General features: G+C 44.2%; 1 protein-coding gene and 1 long non-coding RNA gene across 2 annotated transcripts in view; one reads left to right on the top strand and one right to left on the bottom strand.

Moving 5' to 3' along the window:
- LOC135911387 (orexin receptor type 2-like) overlaps nt 1-20,317 on the top strand; it is a 144,659-nt gene that overhangs the window by 66,935 nt on the left and 57,407 nt on the right. The window lies entirely within an intron of this gene.
- LOC135911388 (uncharacterized) overlaps nt 5,261-20,317 on the bottom strand; it is a 97,421-nt gene continuing 82,364 nt past the window's right edge. Inside the window, exon 3 of the long non-coding RNA XR_010567301.1 lies at nt 5,261-5,509. This is a non-coding gene — a long non-coding RNA (uncharacterized lncRNA). The remainder of the gene's footprint in view (nt 5,510-20,317) is intronic.

Raw genomic sequence — 20,317 nt, 5'->3', positions numbered from 1 at the left:
TTACTTTGCCTAGCCAATTTTATCGTGTTCCAGATTGGCGAACATTGAGAGCATGGATCTGTACTTCTATTTCTTGTAACAAGGACCAGTGCCGTAGCCAGGAATATTTTTGTACATGTGTTGGGGGGGGGGGGGGGCAAGGAAGGCAGGGGGCAGGTGAGGATTGTCTGCACATCATCTTATGCCAGGTAAACAGAAATTTTGGGTTTGGGGGCAAGAAGTTACGTTCCCGATGTCGAGCATGCTGCAAGGCAATGCCGGTCTAGTCTGGTGTGGTTGGGAATGCCTCTCTCAAACTAATTGCCAAGAGTTGTTAGAAAGCTATACTTGGCTCCATTTCCTTGCAGCAAGGTGTGTATTGTCCAAAATGAGTGATGCACGAATGATGGATGTCGCTGCACCTATTGCTGCCTGCAAACGTGAGCCACCATTCAGGAGCACAGCAGTACTGGGTGGTAATGCTAGTAAATTGACATAAGTAGCAAGGCTTCATTATGCGTGCACTGGAGTTAAATGTATTTTTGATTAAAATGGCTGTGACATATGAGTAGGCTTTGTTTTTTGTGGCTATTATCTGGCTTTCATGCACCCCCTGCATGGGCTGTACTATTCTTGCATCCCTCTGACAATAAACATTTGCTTGTGAGTACTTCTTGCTACCTTCATTATCGATTTTTTTTTTCTTGATACTCAGATCCCCATCTTTGCAATGTGGCCTCTGGCTGTTTAAGTTCTTAGGAATGCAGACTTGTATGATGTTAACATACCTGAAAAGAAGCAGTATACACACTGAATACTAGAATTATAGAAAGCCACTGCTGTAAAATTAATGGTTAGTCTTGAAAAGGGTCAGCTGAATTTGCCACAATGAATAATTTACTGAAGCTATAAAAGCTGCTTGCCTGAATAAATTTTCCAAGACAAATACAGCAATATGTGTGTCATGTTTGAATAGAATTCACAACTACCTGTAACATATTTGCTTTGAGAATTTGTCCCAGGTGCCAGAAGCACACTTATTGCAGAAGCTTAAAAGCAATACAATGACAGCCACACACCTCTACCACGTGGAATAAAAAAAAAACCAGACGGTAGCACACTACTCAGCGAGATAAAAAAACAAACTCATGTTGTCATTTATTGAAACTGCTCTTTATTTTTAAAAGTTCAATTCAGAACAAGTTGCTGCAGAGTGTATTAATGTTTACGTCGGTTTCCATATTACATGCCCTTCTGTGGCAAAAAAATGTTGCACATAAACAATCAATCATGCATGCCCTCCAACAAAGAGTGCATTTTCTGGATGGAAACTGAGTGAATCAAGTGACATGTGGCTCATATGTAATTGCACGTAAACTTGATGGCTGATAGCACTAAGGGCAAGTAGTAGTAGCGGTAGTAGTATAAACTTTATTTCTCTTAGTGGTTTGGGCGGTCGGTGCGTCCCTCAGTCCAGGGCTCCACTGGTCTCTGTGGTTTGCTGGGCTTGATCAAGAAGAGCTCTTTGGCTCTCTGCATCTTCACTAGCAAGCCAAACATTCCATTGTCTGTTACTTGGCACTTGCGTCGTAAGGGGTGAATTGGAATTCGGAGACTGTAGTTTATACATTCATGTTACGTGGGCAAGAGTTGGCGGCTCCCCGCACCAAGAGCACATACTTTCATAGAATGCAGAGTGTATCTTACTGAGTATTTGTAGGCGTAGATATGTGTTAGTCTGTACACAGCACTAATCCCTGGCCTGTTCTCCCATAAGGTTGGGGTGCGGACGCCTGTATTTTTGTCTCTCTTTTTCCTGGTTTTCGAAGGTGTCACGTGGGTCAATGGGGGTTCCTTGAAAGGACCGACTAGTGCTTGGATGCTTATTGCCCGAGCAGTCGGTCTGCCCTCTCATTTCCCTCGAGTCCAGAATGCGCCGGGCACCAAATTACCACCTGGTGCAATTCTGTGAGTTTTGCGTGGGACGGTACCCGTCATTAACGAACAGCATGCTGCCTTAGAGGTACACCATAGCCAATGCAGATTGTTTCTTTTGGGAGCTCTGCCATCCGGAGCTCAGAATATGCACGTCAAACTTAGGCTACCCACTACATGGCCTGCCCAGCTCCACTTATTTTACTTAATGACAATTAGAATATCGGCTGTCCTCGTTTTCTCTCTAATCCATACCGCTATCTTCCTGTCTCTTAACGTTCAGAATATGCACGTCAAACTTAGGCTGTCCAGAGAGCCCACGATGTGGCAGTTAGGCTCGGCCTAACAGTCCCCACGTGGGAGCAGCCCGCAGCTCTGCCCTAGGGCAAAGCTTCTCAGGACCGTGTCATTAAAGTTCTTTGTCTGTCTGTCTGTCTGCACCTCGAAAGGCCAGTGCTATGGCTGCTGCATCCATGGTACAGGTTGAAGGGTTACGAATGGAGGTTGTTATCACTGTGAACCGATTGAAGGCCACTATTGTGAATTTGTCTGCTGCCACTCTACATGCATTTGTGTAGTATATGTCTGGATTTCTTTCATACTTCTTTAGTAAAGCCTTTGATTGCGCTTTCCTGCTTTGGTGGTGTTCCGTGCTCATATTCTTTGGGATTGGTGAAACTAGAATTTTCTCTCTTGTTTGTCTGGGTAGCGAAACTGTTTTTTCCCAGCCATACTGCGCTCTCAGGGGATATATTCCCACCTTTTGCAATAGGGCCTTTCCTTGTTTTGTTGAATTCAGACGTTCTGTCTGAGGCGTGACCACTGCTGTGGCATGTTCTTCATATGTGTTGTGAATACCAAGAGCCTCCAGATTTTTGGCACTTGTGTTTTTGGGAGCCCTAACTGCCCTGATGATGGAGCTCACTTTAGACATGTTCTGCAGATTTTAGTTCTGCTGAACTACTACGTCAAACACTTGTCTTTGCTTCTTGTGTTGTCGACAAATTCGGCGTCGCCCTGCCATCTGCTAGCCGCCTGGTTAGCTCAGATGGTAGAACGGCTGCCCCGGAAAGACGGTGGTCCCGGGTTCGAGTCCCGGACCAGGATGAATTTTTCTTCAACTCTGAGGCTTTTCTTTCGAGGAACCTGTATGGGCTTCCTTTGTAGCAATTGCTATGAACGGGTGGATGTCTGATTTTCCCTTTATTAATTAAGAAAAAGAAGTTGTATGCTGTAACTGCCTGAAATTTATTTCTAATGCACAAACTTCTGTGCATAGACAATTTGGTACAAGAAAGTGCTGGTACAGATTTCCCAGTGAAAATGCATGCATGCAGTTTTAAGCTTATTTCACAAAACTGATAAAATGAACATAATTGTGTGCACACACAGCATGCCTCCATTTAACACAGAAACAGGCTGGCTGTTTGCATTGTTCATGCTGCATAACAGTAATTTGCCGCCTTAGAAATAATGTTGCTGTGACACAAATCACTGTCACAACCTATACCGACACTTAGGGAATGGTTATCAAACACACCTCATGACGAAAATACAACACTCTTTGACCCGCCATGGTTGCTATATGTGTCCTTGGCGTTGTGCTTAGTATTAAGCACGAGGTCGCAGGATCAAATCCTGGCCACGGCGGCCGCACTTCGATGCGGTGGCGTGCAAGAACGCCCGCGTGCCGTGGCTGTGCACGGTAAAGAACCCCAGGAGATCAATATTAATCCGAAGTCCCCAACTGCATGCGGCGTGCCTCGTAATCAGATCGTGGTTCCGGCACGTAAAACGGGAGAAACTGAAAGAAACAAAACAATGTCTCTTTTTCGTGCGGCACTAGCTCCTTGAGTTTTCTTCAGCGGACCGACGGGTCTCAACACCGCAACATAAAAGGTGTGAGCATTATGTGCATTACGCAATGGGTCCGCGCCGCACTCACCACCGCAGCTGAATATATAAGGCCGCGTGAAACATGAGGCAACTGGGCAAGCGGTAATCCGAAACGCGCCGTTTCCAAAGCAGTCCACACCGTACGCGCTCCGATTTTGTGAGGACTGTGGGCGAGGTTTCACTAGCCGCTTTCATATCGTGGCGCAGTAGGGAATGCCCGAGCACGGCCGCGCGAACCACAAAAGTGTATTGTAGTACACAGATCACAAGGCGATGGCTACGCGGTGGCCGATCACCGCCGTGCTGCGCAGGGGGCAGGTATTCTTGTGAGGTTCCACATATTACACGCAACACTCTCCGACGGCCGCCGTAATTCTCTCGTAAGAACGCACATAGACACACGCGCAGAACTACGAAAAGCAAAACAGGTGCCGTCACCGGCGCCGACGACAGTGGCGCTTCGAGGGCTTTGCCTTCAGTTTCACTTTTAGTTGATGGGAAAACAAACAGAAGCGACGACATTCTACGGCCGAAGCCGTCGAAGTTTTGCATGGTTGCGCTTCCGAAGTCAGGTCGTCAGGTGCCGACCGGTGGTTCTGGCAGCGCGACGGGACATTGTGATCAACAAGACGAATAAATCGTCTTTTATATCGCCCTAAATAAGCTGGCTTGCACTCTGGAAATGTATAAATTTGCAGAATTAAAAGAAAGAAAAGCAACCACTTGGACAATATATCTCTCCTTTCTAGTCTCCTTCTCACAGATGTGTATACTAAAATAAAATAACGCATAAAATAAGAAACAGAGAACTCCGTTTACGCTAAAGGGAGGATTCTATCTTCGAAACTCCCTCTTAATAAGGATGTAGAATTGAGGTACTTTCTCCTTCTTTCATCCCCATTTTGCGAGGGAGCGAAATGGAGGACGCTGAACATTTCTGCACCACTGTAAGGGAGCACGGTTTTCAGGCACGTAGTCTCAAGGGAGGTGACATCCCTTAATATGCCCTTTTCGGCTCATTTGCGTTTACAGTGTAGGAAGAAAGCTGGGTAACCTCTAAAGGTCCTTTTCCAACAACTAAGAACATTACTGGACAGATAAGAGGCCGGTATACCTTTCGGCGTGTTAGAGAGTTTTAGTTTATCCGTACACGCCTTACTGCTCGCAAATCTGCCGCGTTATCGGAGTCGGTAAAGGCAGACGATGATTATGATGATAACGACAGTGCATTCGCCCATTGATTGGGGCGTCTCGTAGAAGTGCATATCATGCATATCACAGCCTAACAAGAAATAAAGAAAGAAGGAAAAAGAAAACACACAAGTGCCTAGTGGGCGGAAGGCATACATGTACACATCATTTGTGTCCCGGCCGTGACAAAGCTGGTAGCGACGTCCTGTGAAGCTATTCCCAAGTACAATGTGTTCCGAGAAACTTTGTATTGCGGAGATAACATTAAACATCGTCGAAGTAAGATCATAACCGCACTGCACGGTAACGATTATAGTCGTTACCAACGCTTTACAGCAATTCACTGTGGTTTCTGGTCGCTGCATTACTCGCCTTGTGTGCTCGCTGCTTGAACTTTGCGTCACATGATGTCATCAACAGCGTTCTTGCCGCAGGCCACCCCTCTCGTAACCTTGTACTCTGTTAACGCTGATAGGCCCATAATGACAAGTTGAAGCATCTCATTTTCCTGTTCGGGTAAAACAAACGTTGACACAGCCTTCCCACCTACCCGATGTACACTATGACGCAGGAGAGTGACAACTTTTACACTAAACCACAATGACATTCAGAATACCGGTTATCGCTGGTAGAGAATCAACTGGAACCTGTCCTAGAACGATTCCTGACCACGTTTTACCACATTTATACTACTCTCGTTCTGCGCGAAAACACTCAGCAGCAGCTCATATCTTGCGGAAGTATACGTTGAAATGCAAAGTCCGCATAAGTGTCATTATTATGCGTCACCGAGGCCGTGCTTCTCTCTCAGTACAGACTTCCCGACACCGACGTCGTCTGCACGAGTTAAATTGCGCACCGTGATTCGCGCAAGACCGAATTATTTATAGGTTACGTTGCATTTTTGATTAGTCACGTAGCTTATCTTACGAATTTGCTGTAGGATGGCAACAAAGCGTAACACACAAAGTGTAAAAAATGCCCAAAAATATGGAATCCTAATTTGGTGAACGACTGCAGTGACCAGACGACTTTTTCCGCGTATATATGTTTTCTAAAGTTTGATCTGCAGATGTTCTCGCCGACTGTCAATCTGCAAGTGTGTAAGCTGCCTGGTTAGGCTACGCAGGGTAAAAAATAGTAATTTAACGTTTGCTGATAAACAGATAGCTCATAGGAAAAAACACACTCACACAAGGTAAAAAGGCAAGAAACATGTTTAATCGTGTTTTGTGATAGGACTCAGACAAAAAGCCGGCGATATAACTTCTGGCCGTATCACTTTGCGCGACTAAAGCAACCCTGACCTTTCAGCGCTTCACAAATAGGTTTTGTTAACAGCCTCCTAACGTTGGTGCAAGGTAATTTAAACTTACGACTCGGGACTATTTTGATTGTTCAGAGCTTGCGGATGAAGGCGGCTGCCGTAGCAAACAAGGGCGTAAAATTGGTTTCCGAGCCGTCCTTCTAAGCCGCAATTTAGTTTGTATCTGTACTAAACCGATTCTTGTAGTTCAGCGATGCTCTTGTTCTTTTTCTTTTACTGTGTGGACATATTTTGCTTCGCTGGACTTCGCGCGGCTCTAGTAACGTAAAAAAGAGCATCTGGAGGAACCAACGTCCTATCGACAATAATTGAAGCGATGAAACTGGAAAATACATTGCGGTTCTGTGCTTAGAAACTGTCTGGTGCTTTCAGAAATACATTTAGGCCACGCAATAAGTTACACAGGACGGCAAACAATAATAAAAAAAATATCGCCCACAAGACGGGCAGAAGGCATGCTGAAATAGGCGCTGCTTTTCCCAAGCAGCCGCTGCCCAGTACAACGAATAGGTGGCCTGCATTGAAACACTGAACGAATGTGAGAACTGTTTCCATGTCTCTCTTTGAACGAATAGAAATCTTACAAAGAAAGATTTGCAAAAAAATTAACATAATAAAATGTTGACTTTGCTATAGTTGAGGAAACGTTTTATATAATCAATTCAGAAGCAGTAGACGATGTTCCTTTTTGCGCAAGGCACACGCAGATATGTTTTTGGTGCTGGCGAAATCCAGCGAATTGAATGGCGCGTATCTTTTTTGAGCTCATCACACAAAGTTTCTCACCAAGCACCCAAGCCATCGTTTCAATGACATTACCTTTTATCAGTGATTTTTCTGAGATATTCTACTGCTAAAATTCTACGAAATACTAGCGCCGACATACGTACGTAGACCAGTGAAAAGTTAGCACAGCTAGTTTGTTGGGCGCCGAGAAGCTGGGGCTACAAATTTTCTTATTTTGAATCGCGTAGGCACGATGCAGCATCCTAGCGCCCCGAAAAACAATGAGTCTCAGCTGGTGAATTGTACTTTATTTGACATTTACTATAGACTGTCACAAAAGTCCCGAAGTCAAAGCGCTTGTGACCAGCGCTCGAACAAATAAAACTTGTGCTGGTTCCACAATCGCCTGCACTGATATGACTTCAGTGTATATTTTCCTCACGCCCAAACACTACTCAGGGACATAATTGCTTTTCCCGTCGCTTTTCATTACCATGGCAACCAATATATATTACGAATGTGCAAAAAAAAACAAACAATTCTGACAGAAGTCGTTACGATGACCATCCAAGTATGCGAATAGCCTTCTTCTGAGGCGAAAACGAATTCATCACCTCACTGAAGGGGTCACGCCGCCGAAGTCAGGGCGTGGCCTTCGAGATGCGTGGCGCGTTTGCGCATGCGCACACTGAGAAATGATGTCTCCATCGTGGAGGGGAATTAGGGGCTGCAGCGCGAAAGGCATTAGAATTCCGCTCTCGAGAGAACTGTGACATGCGTGTTTAATACCACTAAAGAAATTTTACAAAGATTAGTTTTTTTTTCATTCAGCGCAGTTTTCCTTATCAACGCAGTTAGGCACATTCTTTCTTTTTCGTTTTTTTTTTAGACTTAACTGCCTTGGTGAGCGGTGCATATTTTCTGACAGCAGTATACACGGGATCAGATTCCCATTTTTGGTTAGATAGTTAGACAGCCAAAAAGAAAGCTGGTCTGACAATGCCGAGATTGCCATTCGTGTTGAAACCCAATTTTTACTTAATATCCCCATCAAAGGATGAATGCTCGATCCTCCTCCAATTTAGTGAAGAATTTAACCGCCTCCCCACAATCCTTGTCCTAACACTCGTTGGTATTGACGCTAATACCGAGATGAAAACGTGGCATCGTGCCATATGTTGCCACGTTGAAGCTAAATGCTGATCTTTCGGGTCAACTCACGTTACCCAAAATGCACTTAGCAGGTGTTCCTCGTCATCCGTGACGACGCAATAGACTATAGTTGAAATTAGTGTTAATTTAAGCAAGTGCTGACGGTGACATTGTGCTTTAAAAAATCTTTCATGCAATTCTGCATGAATCCTACATTATATGCGAATGAATACGTTAAATATTCGTTTCCGACTTGATCTTGAAAAGGAATGCAAGATAACCAGCTGGTTAGCCAGCTGCGGTTACAGAATGGATGCCAAGGGAAGGGAACCACACAGGAAGACAGCCGAGAATGAGGCGGTGTGATAAAATTAGAAAATTCGAAGGCGCAACTTAGAATCAGCTACCGCAAGACAGGAGAAATGGGAGATCACTGGCAGAGGCCTTCGTCCTGTTTTAGGGGACATAGAGATGGTCTGGAAACAATGAAGATGATGATAATTATGTCTTTTTGACATGGCTTCGGTATGAATTGATCAGGGGTTGGGAAAAATAAGGCAGCGCCGGCAGCCAACATTCTTGTGGAAAAATGACTTGCGCTTGCTATTACTGTCCATCTGGAAACATTAGCCACTGACAAAGAGCACTTGTATTCTGGGAAAATTTATATTGCGTGAACACTATATTTTTGTGAAGATTCACCTGGTGTGAGCATTCATATGGTGTGAATAGTTATATCTAATGAACGCGAACATTGCATACGCCAACGCCCTTTGTTTTCTTTCTAATCTTTCTATTTATTACGACCACTACGAGCACAATCACCATGTCAGAGAAGTGGGGTGTAGATAGGTGGTTTGGTTGGAAACTCTCCCTTCTTACACAGTACTGAAACTAACATACAACCGACTGAACAAGCGCTTACCTCGTCCTTTTTTGGTAGTGAGTTAGTTCGTACGCTATGCAAAATAATATGGAGTAGGGAGCGCCACACAAAGGCCCCCTAAATACAATTAATGAAAAAATAATTAGCCCTTTGCTGAAGCTTGCCACGTGCTGCCGCCGCTAATCGTATCGAGGCCCTATCTCTGTGTGACGTCTGTCTGTCTCGTTCTGTGTCAGCGAGGTTCGCGGAACAACCAACAGGCACCCGTGGGCTCAAGACCGTTATCGAAGAGGCAACTCTATACAGGCATCTCAATATGTTCAGGGAGGAGATTAAAGTTCAGGTTTAATTTCGGCGTATATTTGGAATGGCAATGATTCTTAGAAGTAACTTTACAAAAAAATTAGCCCACGAAAGATGTAGCATACGTAGATATTAAGCCCGTTGGATACAGACACACTTAAGTCTGTATAGGAAGGAAGCGCTCTGGAAGCTGCGTGTTCCCAAACTCCCACGTTACAACTGCGAAACATACTTTTTCCAATACATCAAGACATAAGTGCCTGCTGTACGAAGTTTCTACCAGAAAACGAACGCCTGCTTACTCCTCGGTCCCACCGAGACTTTCTTTCATTGCAAACGTAACGAAAGAAGGCAATTAGGCTCTTGCGGTGTCGCAAGCTTTTGATGAGACTACGTTCGGGATCTCGATTCTCGAGAGGCCACGCCACATGCATAGTCTCCCGAGACGCTATTCGAGCAACTTGCAAGTGTTGTCGACCTCTTGATAAGTGGAGCACGTGGCAAGTCCCTCGTATGAATGAGGTCGTGTCACCGTTCGCTGATACGTTTGATAGCACTCAATTCGTAGCGTGCCTCTTGAGTTACCACCCAGCCTTAATTGGCTTCAGATGAGACTTATATCGACCGTAATGTCTAAGGCAAAGAAGTACACTAGTCAGCCATCTTCTTGCTATCCTCCTGTATACCGTGTCACAAGTGCAACGCAGGCAGACGCTTTCCACATGCCGGGATTGTGGGCGATGGATGTTGAACCAAATGTAGAACGTTACTACATTGAGAGGTGACCCAACTCTATTGCTCGAGAGGAAGCTTTAGCTCGGGTGCTCCTATGAAAATTCATGTAAAAGGAGAATTCGTTTTTATTGGCAACCACTGTACGAAATTTGACGAGGTTTGTTGCATTTATCATACAAACTTAAAATGTAGTACTGTTGGCTGCGAATTTTCGATTTGGATTGTCAACTTTTTATAAAAAAATGGCAAAAATCGAAAATTTTCAGAAAATGAAGCTATCAAGCTTACAGCTCTATAACTCAGCAACGAAAAATGACATCACAGTTATGTGAATTGCCTCTAATAGTAAATCTAAGGTGGACAAAATCGATATGTTACACATGAATCTAAAAGAATTTGTAATGTGGAAATACAGGTTTTGTATAACCCTTGTACACAAGGTGACGAATTATTGTACGATATAAATTGACAAATCGAATTTGTCCGCTTCAAATGATCTAATGGACGCCGTTTACAGAACCGCGATATCTGTCCTTGATGCAGAGCTATTCATTTGAAAACTTCATGCTTCTGCTTCTTTTTTTCGAACTTTTGCATTTTTGGAAATTCTTTTAACAAAATTGAGGCCCTAAATAGAAATTCCGCTTCAAACGTTCACTAGAATTTACCTTACTCTCTCAAATGCAGCAAATTTTATTAAAATCGGTCCAGGCGTTATCTCACAAAAGCTTTTCTGCGTTTTGCATGTATTTGAATAGGCTGCGTCGGAGTTCTGCCCGAGCAAAAGCTTCCTCTTAATTTCGCTTCCTTTTGGCAAGTCCGCTGCGCTTGGGAAACGGTTGGCTGCAGCACCGTAATTGTACCCGGGCCAGGAATCTGTCGCGTGAAAGACATTCAATCTAAAGTCGCAGAATCGCCGTTGTGAAACAGGTGCACAAAACTATACGTGTATACCCATGCCACCTGATCATAAGTTAAAGAATAGCTGAGACCATATGTGCACAAACGTTTCTTCCACGCTCTTTTTTTAAAGAAAGCACCTGTTTATTTTATTTCTTTTCTGACCTGCGTAAGATGCCTGTAGACACTGGTTCATGAGATGTACTTGGTCTAGTATATTCAGAGTTCATGAGCAATAGGAAGAACAGTACTATCAGGAGACTTACTACCTACGGACTTTCAACGACAGCTATGCGTAAACCCGTATGTCCACCAAATGATGAGTCATTATTGAAAGCAAAGCCATATGAAGGACAAAAAGAAACGGGAGACAAATACGCATTTGTTAAAAAAGAAGCGAAACTGTGCGGGTCGTAGCCTCACCGCAAGTACAACAAAATATGAAGCAACAAGGAAGTGCGACAATGACTGATTGTCCCAATTGTATCTAGCAGTCATTACTCTTTTAGTCGGTAGAGAATACGCAGAAAAAAGCAAGTGGCTTTATTTTTTGGAGAGAGACTATGTTTACGAACGAAAAGTGAGAAAGTTTGAAGTGGGAAAGTGGCTTCACGGGAAAGAAGCCTTTACTGTCTTATACAATATAGAAATGGTTACACCCTTACCGCTAGAGCCTTGTAAAAATGTATAGAGGCCGACAGCGGAGCTGCAACTAAACGTGCGATGACAAAAGACGTAGTTGAAAACCATGTAATCATTCTGACAGCCTTGGGTGCACAGTACTATCGGACAAAAGAATTTCACGGGGAGAAATATGAAACTCTGCTGTTGGATATTTCTGCGGGCCCAAGGCTGTAAGGTTGATTACATAGTTTTCAACTACGTCTTTTGTGATAGCACGTCTAGTTAGAGCTCCACTGTCGGGTTCTATAAATTTTTGTAAGCCTCTAACGGTAATGGTGTTACCAGTCTAACAAAAAACACTCTTAAGGGTGTAGAGAGAGAGAGAGAGAGAGGCCGGGAGGTTAACCAAGGCAACCTTAAGGGTGTAAACATTTTTACAGTGTAAGGTGGTAAGACACTACGGAAAATAAGGAGACATTAAGATCAGCCAAACGAAGTGCACACTACAGATTCCGGGGAGCTTTACCATTCTTGACCAGGAAGGCTGTTTTTACGAGCCGCCGCATTGCCAAAAGAGTGACCGCGATGTTTCCTGTTACAACCGAGCAGCCCCTCGAGAAGCGTGGTAAGGCAAACCAGCGGAAGACTGCAAATGCACTTAGCCACTTTCGAACCAAACTCTCCCCACGCAGCGATAATGAAACAATCCCGCGGGACCATGGAGCACGACTCGCCTGCTTCCAACTTTCAGTATGCAGGGCATTAAGTGACTATGTTGAGTACAATGCTTACAGCGGTAGCGTCCACTGGGTCCAGACCGTATACATCTCTTCCCCCGGGCCCTGCGGGAGTTTGGTTGAAAGGTTCCGCGTGGAAAACTCCCGAAACATGCCCGGACACAATTTGCGTATTGAGTTGGGAAGAGCCTTAGATGCTATAGCTTCCTTAACCGGGCGATGTTGGCTGCCGATTCAAGAATACGTGACCAGGCGAAGTTGTCGCGACGCTGTATTATCTTCGGGGCTCGGGCATTTCGCTTCGAGGAAGGCAGAGGGAGCCCTATGCAAGTGTATTCGTGAATGACCCCCACCCCCCAACGGGATGCAAAAGGGCGCACGCTGATTAAGCCTGAAGCGTTTCATTTGTGCGTTTCTTTGGTGCACCCCTCTCCCCACCCATGACGCCGCCGGGGACATGTTTGCGCTATCTAATAACTTGTGGAGGGAGCGTTCGAAACGGCGACTCGATAAGGCGGTCTGAGAGGCCGATGTGTATGCGGCAGTAGCTACTGGACTGGGTAGGCGGGATGGGAAGTGCGCGGCTTTCGAACTATACCATTCTCTCTGAGAACAATGCCTCGAGGAAGCTTTTTTGGTCCGTGCTCGCGTCCAGAGGGATAATGCTTTCGGGGAAGCATCCCACGCTTTCGCATCGCGGGACAGACTTAAGTAGTTTTTCGCGCCTGAGGGGTGTAGCGCACCGGCGAGGAGGCGGAGAATGGGCTTAATCGAAGTGTTTAAGATCGGCTTGCATGACCAAGTTAATGCATGCCGTAAGGGAAGTAAACATCAACTGCTCACATTAATTTTATTTCGAGCAATATTACCACTTGCTGGACTACACGATTTACATCCATGTGTGAGAGCGCATGGGAAACAAAATGTGCGCCATTTGACATTACATTTCCTTCAGAGATACTATTTTTGGCATCAGTGTCCCCTAATCCATCATGCATGGGAAATTATGGGTATAGCATTAATTACGAGTAAATTGCTAAGCTCCGCATGTTTGAATTCTTGTATGAAATTTTCGTTTGCGGATATATGTTGGGACTTGTCTGCCCAGTTTTCTATTCTGTTTGTCGCCCTATTTCTCTAAATATGCAGCATACTCAATTGTTTCTGCACCTACGTCCTACCATGTGTCAAATGGAATCAACTCAAATGACAGGATGCGAGGCGATTCGAATGAAAGGGATATCGAATCATTCATACTAGATAAAGGAATCAAGGACCTACAATAGGCTGCATTTTGTGGCATCGGATGTTTGTTCTCTATAATTCTTACGTGTCAGATTTCTATTTTTCGGAGAGTTTTATGAATTATTGATACGCAGGTTGTGTAAGCAACGTTAGCAAACCTAAGGTGTATCGAGTGACAACTTGTGTTGCAAACCTTGAGCACTATGCAGTAAATTCCGTACTCTCTTGTACTCAAAGGTTCCACGTAAATTTATCTTAAACATTCTGCCACAAAACTGAAGAAACTAACGGCAACGTTATAACCATTTATTGACTGGTGTTGCTATGTGCAAACACCGCAGAAATTTTTTTTCCAGCTTAGTTTCGGTATTTAGTGTGAAGTTCCAGTCTAAATGTTCCCGGACAACATTGAAAGCCGGGCAGCAAGCGTCATTTGTTGGTTCAGAGCTGGAACACAGGACGACGAAGAAGAAACTTCGCATGCGACTCGCTTTCTTTTGAAAGCGCAGTCAGAGGAGACAGGCTGACGCACGATCTCCGGCTGCAGTGACGTCCTACACCTGATGTAAAGCAAACAAATTGACCTCCACGGTTCAAATATCACGACGACTGCCTGAACAAATTCTAAATGGAGGCACAGCTGGCTTGAGGTGAAGTACATTTTCTAGTTTTATACCTCGTGTTGTGCCCCCTACTGTTGAAAGGGTTTCCACAAAAATTTTTTTTTAAATTACACTTATTCTCAATTTGTTCCTCACATTTATATTTTTTAAAAGATAACCGATTTCTTCTGATATTATTATGTACAGATGTCAAAGAGATGCAGGAAGAAAACGATGTAATCGTCAAACATAAATTTCACCAGTGGTCACTAAAGGCGGTACTGATTGCTCGTTTGCGAACGTTTGCATTTCCACCATTTTGAACAGCCGATTCTTTGCTTTAGAAAAGACGCTATCCATAAAGCCTCTGTAGCGATAATAAATCTATAACTAAAAGCGGCAGATTAATTGCTCATTACAAGCGTTTACTGTCCCGTACAAACCTGTGAACCTCATGCTGTTTGAAGCACTCCCACATTTTCGGTTTAGATGTAAATTCGTTGCTTCTGCGATCAGTCAGCTTCAAAGGGCTTACGCCGTACCCGAAAGCTGCCCAGAATCTGCCCTCGCTGCAGAACTTATAATCTAGCATGCGCAGTTTTAATGAGAAGGTTACTTTTTTTTATCTCTAAAATACTTTAGCGGAGAAGTGCCTATCGCTTGAGAACGACACAGGTTTGCTCTCTCAAATTTATAGCACTGAAATCTCGTTTCAAGAGTCAAATCTTTTTTTGCAGTAACATCTTGCCTCAGACAGTCCAGAACTGTAGAATTTGTTTGGTGAGCTGTCTTGAAAAGCGGAGCTGTACTGCCAGCCCAGCCTTACGTAAATTTACGTATGTGTCATTCCTTAGCAAAACAGAGAATTTGCGTGTAGAGAAGAGGTGGAGCTGCGTTAAAATATATTTTTTTTCGAATGAGCCTTTCCTTTCTCGCAAAATTTACTGCTTGTCGCTCGAACCACTGAGATTACTGGCGCGTGTACAGGCCCCTATTTTTTCTACCTTGATGAATCTCTCTCAGTAGTTAACGCTCGCACCGGCGCCCATGACTAGAAAAAAAAAGTGCGCACATCACTCGAATCTGTCCTGCGATTCTTAATGAGTCCATTTAAATATCTAATTGCTTCCGACACGAGCATCAGCAGGAGGTTTAAAATTAACTGCCAGTTAAGGCTTCTTCTGGCAATCTCTCCGTTGCAGAGGTAACGCATGAAAGCTCACTTCAGCAAACGCTGCTGTCGAACGTAGAGATTTTATTTCTCGCTCTATCCGGACGGAGAATAATTGGGCACTCACGCTTTAATTTCAGTTGTTCGAAAACAGTCTTTGAAGTCCTGCAACGCCACGAACAGCGAGAACAGATCGAGATAGTTGTACTCTAGCAGATATATCGCCGCTCCAGATGACCATTCGCATGCATGAGGATGGGCCCTTACGTGAGGCTCCATTTTATGTGTTTTTTGCTTTTGTGAAACTCACCTGACGTAGACTCTATACCATTCGTTTTAGGGACGCCCTTATTAGCGCCATCCTTCTGCCGTAAAAAAATCTGGGCTATCTTAAACGGTGACGTTGAACGAATCTCCGCAATTATTCGTCAGCCGTGATTAAACCTAGTGCGTAGGCAATTAAAAGTGATAACGTTTGGTTGCCAAGTGAACATCTTCTACGAGTAATGTGGGTGGTTTATCATGACTAGCACAAGATAAAATAGAATTGCGCCAATATTGCATGCAAGTGATTTATAGAAGCAAACTAAGCTGAAGGACTGGTGCGTCAAGAAAAGTTATAAAATATATTTCTCAGTTCTTGAAGGAAAATTTGAAGGAAAGCTCGGTATTAAGAGAGCGAGTGAGGGAAATGAAATGCGACATTCCGGGTGGTGGACAAACAAACGGTTTTCTACCCTACGGTATTGTAAGCGTCAGGGGTAAGAGAAAAGCGGGAATGAAAGTGGAGAAGGGAAGCACACGCGCATACAAAAAGAGAGACGAACACACCCACAAAGAAATTTGTTTCTGGGTGTGCCTGTCTGTGTTTTCTCCTTTGTTCGATTGTTAACAATCGAACAAACAAGCAAATAAACACGCATATAAAGAACGCTATAGTAATATAGATCACCGACTATACTAGCTAGCCTTTGTGTTCCAGTGCAGTGCTAAACGCCGGAGGAGAATACAAGGTGAGTTGCGCGTAAACGTACCCACGGCGGTAGCGCAGTGTGTGTGACCCAGTTAGTCAAAATTAACCCCGAGTACTGCCCTATGGTGTGCTCGCAATGAGATGGTGGCGTCAGCAAATGAACCCCAGACTTCCATTTACTTTATTTTTTTTTAAATTTAGGGTAAGAACGTTTGTATCGCATTCGTCGCGTTTGTTGCGGCCGTCGGTCACGTTAATTGCTTGGTGTAGGAAGGTTACACCTATCCTACACAATACTAATGCCCTGCCTCGAACAAACGAACGAAAAAACAAAAAAAACCTACAAGGGCTCTTAGAAGGATGTAGTATTAGGAACAGGATTGAAAGCTCTACGTCCAATACGTATAATAATAAAGGGTCTGACGAGGATGCTAGAAAAGGAAGTCGAAAATTTGCACTTGCCACAATGTAACTGTCCTACAGTATGCGAACGCCTATGAATGGCGACCAACGAAAAGGAAATGATAATATAAACCGCAGCTTTAGTTTTTAGTCTCATAACAGTTCCTTCCCGCAAATCTGAGCCGCTATATAACCACCTTGCCAGTTCTTTGTCATATTTTGAAAATGTCTCTGCAGCCAGTTGAAGCCGGAAAACAATGTTCCGAAATGCTGTCTTAAGTGCTGTAGGAATTGCAATGGGCAAATATATTATATGCTCTCAAGTATCATTGATAAAAAAATAATTTTCACGCTCGTGATTCATTACTCAACGGGGGTAAAGAGTCTAAATTTAAGGAGTGTCTATAGAATTTTTTCTTGTTTTGTTTCCCGCGGAATTATGCGCTAACTTCATTATTCAGCCACCACTGACCTCATAGAGTTTACATCAAAACTTTATGGACCATTGAATCTCCGAAAGCACTGAATCGCCGAGCAGGTTGTAGCTAGTAAAACGTTACAATAATATGGTCTTCACATTTACTGGTACAGGCTCGACATCCAATTACTAGACGACACACCCTTTGGCGGAAAAACGTTTTTTTTTAACTCTCAGATTCCTCAATGCAAACCTTTTAAAGCCGGTGGTACGTCTTGCGCTTTAAATCTGCAAACACGTCAATATGTCGGCGGCTTATCGACTCAAACGTAGCTTATAAGATGTTACACGCACTTGCGCGGCTTCGATATGGATATTGTATCCAAAACCTTGAATGCGAAGTTGATGATCGCATGAATAAATTACTCGTGCCACTTGTAGCATGAAGGGACTCATCCGAATATGCATTTACGTGAAACCCTTTCGTCGCCCTATTACGGCATTCCTTTACTATTACGGCATGCGTCACAAGTCGATATAAAGGCTCATATGAACTAAAACAATGCCATCCCTATTTTGATGAAATGCTCTGTACAGGTGTCGATATTAATCTGCGAATGTAATCTTGTGTATTTATGTTTTCTTTTACAGTGCAGCTGTTAGTACCTCTCTGGATTTCTGGGGGAGCGAGAACCGAGCTGGGGGAGAGAGCGTTGAGAGAGAGTGAGAGCAGGGTATAAAAATAGCATCACGCACTATAGCGAGGCGGCGAGGGAGGATGGAACCTAGCGGGGGAGAGGGTGCGAGACGCACACGAGCGAGGAACGCGGTCATGATGCGTGCCCTCTCCTGTGGCGCACGAGGCAGAGGGATCAGGCGAGGGAGGAGGGGCGTTCTTCTCCGGCGGCTGCTAGGGTGCCTCAATGTCCTCCTCGCACAGCGCTCCGTATACAGTGGAGACAACCGCGGCGGCAACTCAGGCGTTGACCACGCAAGTCGAAGACGCCGTAGTAGACGCCGTAGTAGACGCCTTTGGCCGACAACCGTAGGGACGCGTTGCCGGCGCTCGTGGGTCTTGTGTGTGGTTTGGTACTATACTCGCGGACAACTTTCTGTGGAAACGAAGGGACAGCTATGGGCGCGTGGTTGTTGCATATGTGTTAAGGCGCCAAGTAGTCCGCCGGCGTTTGACAGTGCTATTAATTGCTCAGAACAGGAGCTGATTCAACGCAGCTTCACGTGCGAAGGTTTTGCGTTTGCCCAGACGCGGAAGGGAAAAGCCACAAAATAAGTGAACTTTTACTTTCAGTGGAGTGTTTACCTTATTTAACTGCTACTTTTAAAGTATTTATGTTTTCTCTTCCCCAGCTTAAACTAAAGTGGATGAAAGCACGGGACTCTTTTCAGAAGCGCTCTCACTTGTGCGCACTTTGCCTTTGTAGCTTTCCCTTCATTGCCAGAGAAAGTTGTCCGCGATTTATATTTTACTGGCATTCCCCCAGCTCCGCTGGTCTCTGGTGTTTGCGATAGCAGAGCCATGCATAACCTTTTCTTCGTTTTTTTTAATAAACATGTTTCCAACGCCGTCACAATAATCCTTGACATTTATCTTGACAAAGCTGAGAAATGCCTTGAATTGTACGGAGAGAGGGAAGAAAAAAAAGAAGAAACTGATGAAAACTTGAGAAAGAATTGCTAGGGGTGACCGACAGACTTCAGCCCCATGTACATACCATTTTCTTCGCAGAGTAACAACAACGCCCATATTGTTGTGTGGTTAAAACAAAAAAACACAACGAACAATGTAGCGCGCTGTGCCGCTTTTGTTTTCTGAATAGAACGACGCGCTATTGTCACGCACAGTAAATTATCACTTGAAATTTGTCTCAGAGCTTCGCATTGTTAGTACCAACACCCTTATCTCTCTTCCGCTTCTGCGCAATTAAGAACAAACGATGTACCGGCTGTACTGCACAGTACCCTTCCCGTACTTGTGTCAAACTTTCAGCACACTGCTTAACTAATATCTGTGTGAGCAGTCACCTAGCCAAATTCTGATGAACGAAAGAACGTCGAACGAAACAAAAGCAAACAAACAAACAAGCCTGAGAACCGCTCCTGCGAAGTTGTTCTTGTTGACTAAAAAATTGTATTATTAACATATAGCGACAAAAAAAAGTGAACAGAAGTCGAACGAAGAAAAGTTCTGGGAACATATAAATTAGCCCAAACATCTACAATAAGAGTTGTCTTCACGACCGTAACAACCGTTTTCGCGGTAACGTTTGTATACAAACGCAATATCTTATATATACACAGGACGTTGGAACGAAATGTTTTTCGTTCCGGTTCTGCTCAGGAACAAAAGGAAATGTTCGGTAACGGTTCAAACCGGTTTAGGTTCACATGCAAAAATTTTCGAAACAAGATAAGCATAAGGACATTTATTTTTCTTAAGTTGATTACACACTGAGGTCATGCTCAGTGCCTTAAGTCAAGGCACTGAGCATTATCTCAGAAGCAGCGCGTCATTGAGTGCACTCGCCGAAATGCGACACCGTTGCTCCGTAAAACGAACTTAAACGAACAATAAGACTTCGTTAACGAAGCGTTGTACACGTATAAAACCAAACTATAAGCGCTTCAACGCGCAAGGCCTGGGTTTTGCTGCGATGCTGGATTTCTAGTACACCGAGTGACAGGATTAGATTAGTAGAGCGCTCGACCAGCTATCGCACGCACTATCCCTGCTTGGGATAGTATGCGCTAAGTCTGACGTTGCCTGATGTAGTTTGTTTCGGATCGCCGATTTTCTCCTTGAAGCGAGAAACGATCGAAAATATTTCGGTTTCAGTTCGAAACAAAATAATAAATAACGTTCCGGTTACGCTTTCGTTCTGGGAAAAATATCGTGTTCTTGTGTTTTGGTTATCGTTCCGCTCTGACTAATATATATATATACGTTGGTCATGGTGGCCCCAGAAACGAGAAGACTATTACAAGCTAATTACAAGATAGTAATATGGGTGTCAGGAAATTAGAAGTGCGATATTAAGGGTCTATTTTGCCAGGCCACTTATGCAAATCAAATTGTGGCGTAGCCCGTCCTGAAGGC

The sequence above is a fragment of the Dermacentor albipictus genome, chromosome 6, assembly GCF_038994185.2.
Source record: "Dermacentor albipictus isolate Rhodes 1998 colony chromosome 6, USDA_Dalb.pri_finalv2, whole genome shotgun sequence".
In the NCBI taxonomy this organism is placed as follows: domain Eukaryota; kingdom Metazoa; phylum Arthropoda; class Arachnida; order Ixodida; family Ixodidae; genus Dermacentor; species Dermacentor albipictus.
Note: the sequence above shows the minus strand (reverse complement) of the source record. Positions and strands in the feature narration are given on the sequence as shown.